Source organism: Arachis ipaensis, chromosome B03 (genome assembly GCF_000816755.2).
Source record: "Arachis ipaensis cultivar K30076 chromosome B03, Araip1.1, whole genome shotgun sequence".
NCBI classification, from domain to species: Eukaryota; Viridiplantae; Streptophyta; class Magnoliopsida; order Fabales; family Fabaceae; genus Arachis; species Arachis ipaensis.
Window position 1 is genome coordinate 33,688,781 of NC_029787.2, and position 3,616 is coordinate 33,692,396.

Genomic DNA, 3,616 nt, shown 5'->3' on the forward strand with positions numbered 1-3,616 from the left:
GGGGCAAAATTGCCTCTGCCACCGGAAAACCCCGCTGCCATCGTCGGAAAACTTTGCCGGCACCATTGCCGGAGTTCGGTTGCGGCTGCCACTTGAGGTGGCTGCCGGGCTGTCGTCGAATTGGTTCAGAGGCCGTCGCTGTTTTGGTTCAGCCGCCCTTTCTTCGTTTCGAGTTGTTGAGGCTGTTGCGAAAGTGACTTGGAGCCGAGGTTTTGGTTGCCGGTGATTTCGAGTTGAGGAAGAAAGAACTTATGAGGCGTTGGGGTTATGGATTTACGTTTTGAGGTATGGGTGCTTTCCAAAAACTATGTTTTATGTATTGGAATTATTACATATGGATACTGATGTGAGATATTGTGTATTTGGTGATTGTATCTGCCTTATGTATTATTTGATTGTCTCAAATGATTATGGATGTTTGTTTGGCTGAATTATTGTGCGGCTTTGTGAAATGTAATGTTTGAAGTTGATTCTTTAAAGATTTGAAATCTGAGTTTAATCCGTTGAGGATTGATTTGATTTGAGTTAATTATTTTGATGATTTAAAAAGTCGAATGCACTTTTGAATTCAGCCTGGTTTACTTTAATTGACTTGGTTTTGGACAAATGATTTGTTACTGAGCCGTTTCATTAAAGCTTTGGAAATGAGTTAAATCGGTTGATATTGAATTGATTTTGAAATGGTTTCCTTGAGATATGCCACTGAGGCGACCGTTGGATTTAGCGTGATTTTGAATTGATTTTTGGATTCTGGACTGTTGAAAGGGATTGAGGAACGGTTTAGTTAGGACCCGAACTGGGTGGCAAAGTCCAAGTTTTAGGGGAGGTGCTGCCAAAATTTCTATAAAATCCGAGTCTTTATTGAAATATTATCTGGAAAAATGATGAGTTAAAGACTTCTACTATTCTATTTGAATTATCAAGAAAAGGATGATTCATGCTTTTGAAATGAGTTATTAAAGAGGAAATTGTGATTTAGTCTTGCTTTTTAAGAAAGGCATTATATCTCTTTCAGGAGAAAGTTATTTAGATGAAAATTATGTTTTAAAGTTGTTTTAAATGTGACAAGGGTATTGCCTTTGAATTTGACTTGAGGGTTTCAATTAGAAGAGTTTCAATGAATTTGAAAGAACCTAAATGTCTATTGACAAGTTTCATTTTGAAATGTTTTGAGAAAGGTTTTAAGTACTCTTCGAATTCTGAATTTTTGCAAGACTAAACCAATTTTAAGCAGTTGAAACGCTTTAGAATTTATCATGGGGGTTGAAGCTGGTTTTTCCTTAGTAAAGAAAATGGCTTTGAAAGAAGTAAATGATTACGTGACTCGGTTTGGCTTAGATCCTATTTTATTACTCAAATCGGGAAGCCAAGGTTTTAATGATTTTAAATGAATTTGGCGAAGTGAGTTATGCTATTCTCCCCTAAAGACTTGAGACTCTGCCGAGAAACTTTTGTTATAAAATTCCATTGTTGTATGGATGATTTTGAATATTTCAAAATAAATCTTTAACTTGCCATGGTTATGGAAGTTTTGGAAAGAGGATGCCGAGAGTGGCATTGTTTTCAAAGGGGAATTTACCTTGAGTAAAAGTGGTTTATGAGCCTAAGATGATTTGAGAATTGAGATCTTTAAAGCCAAGGCTGAAAAGAGTTAAAACTTGATTTCAAAGTGAAATGATTTGAGAAAAGTGATTTATGGCTCAAATGCCAATTTTATGAATTGATGATGTTGAATGTGGAAGTGCTGTTTTGTTGTGAGCCGGAATGGCTGTGTATGATTAAGAATATTGGCTGGTTCTGGATTGAACCATGAGCCGGAATGGCTGTGTATGATTATGAATATTGGCTGGTTTTGGATTGAACCGTGAGCCGGATGGCTGAGATGGATGTTGATCCATGGCTGAGAACGAAGGCATATATGCTGAGATATTGATAATTTGTGATATTGCACTTCCACTATCGGAGATAAGAATTTTCCTGGGAGAGAGCAGTGGCTAGCCACCACGTGCTTCAGGTTGAGTCTCGAAGCTCTTTTGACCCTATGTTGTCAGGGTGGCCGGGCACTGTGAAAGCCCCGGATGATCTCACCCCCATAAATATTCACCAGTGAGGGTGATGGATATGGATCATGATTATGATCAAGTTTATATTGAGTATAACTTGAGTTGGGGAGACATGACAGAGGGATAGTCCAATGGTTAGCTACCAGGACTTGTCGGGTTGGCTCTATAACCGACAAATGATATCATCAGCCACTAGGGACAGACATGCATCATATGCATCTATGTGACATTGTTTGGGTGTGCATATTATACTTGGTTTGCCTATGTGATTAATTGCTAATTGTCCTACTTACAATAACTGTTTGTTTGTACTTAAACTTCCTATCTATGTTTGCATCTGGGACTCTGTTGGTTTGTGGTGATTGGTTGTTGGATTGGATTGTTTGGGCCTAGGGCCGTGGTTGAATTGAGATGGACCGATGATTAGTTTCGGTTTGGTGTTTTTGGTTTGGAAAAATATAAAAGGCTATTTTGGCTCAGTATGATAAACCTTTTAAAAGGCTTTTGAGTTTTTGAGAATTGTATGGTTCCTCTTTTAGAAGAGATTTCTGACCTTACTTTTATTGTAAACCGTTGTTTTTGAAAAAGAGGTATAAGACTGTTATTAATCACTGGTGTGGTTATCTTCACGTATCCTATTACAGTAATTCCCAAAAACCCTCTACTGAGAACCCTTTCGAGGATGATGTTCTCACCCCCTAATTTTTTCCCTTTTAGGATATGGGCGCAGAAGTCACGAAGAGTTTATTTATTTGTTATTGAGATGCTTTGTATTACTTTAGATTATTATTTTTGTACCCTCGCCTTTATTTCGATATATTCTGTAAGAGGGATAGGATTTGTATTGGATACTGTTTGTAATATTATTTATATATATGTATGTATATATATATGGATGTACTCTTTATGAGTCTCTTTAAGTTGTATGGTATGTATGGATGTACGTTGTGTAGCCAAAAGTATTTTTGAGAGCGGCATTGAAGTTTAAAGTTTTAAACAGGCTCGTATTTTAGTATTAAGTAGTATAAGTGTTGTCGTAATGTCCGAGCTATCAGAGTTGCGCAGCCGGAAGCGTGATCTTTGGTAGTTAGGATGTTACATTATGGTATCAGAGCAGTCCTTCCTGTAGAGCCTGAGGAATGGACTAACTTTGCTTCAAATGCATACTCTGAGCGCTCGTCATGTATTAGGTCTTGTCGAATAACGAGAATTAGAGCTTTATGCACATGACGGTCTATTGATTAACGCTGTTAGTCTTGCATTGCATAATTCCTGGTATTAAGTTTGGCCGGCTTACTGCTAGTGAATTATGTATATGAAAGCACTAATGGGTTATCATAGGCGATATACGAGTTTTAAGAAAAGCGAATCGCGGGTTTTAGGAACATTGGAAACTATTTCTTGAGGCTATTCAGTTGTGTGTCTTGAATTCTATTCACTTCGACATGTTCTTTCATATCCTAACTTGAAGTTCTTGTTTGCTACTCCTCTTGAAAAGTAATTTGATGTTTCCACTCTATTTCTCTATTCGTATGCATTCTTGTTTGATCTTA

The 3,616-nt window shown here is 37.4% G+C and overlaps 1 long non-coding RNA gene across 1 annotated transcript; it reads left to right on the forward strand.

The window, feature by feature from the left end:
• On the forward strand, nt 98-2,926 carry LOC110270094. The gene is made up of 2 exons (XR_002359156.1): nt 98-285; nt 2,781-2,926. It is a non-coding gene; the product is annotated as an uncharacterized LOC110270094 (long non-coding RNA).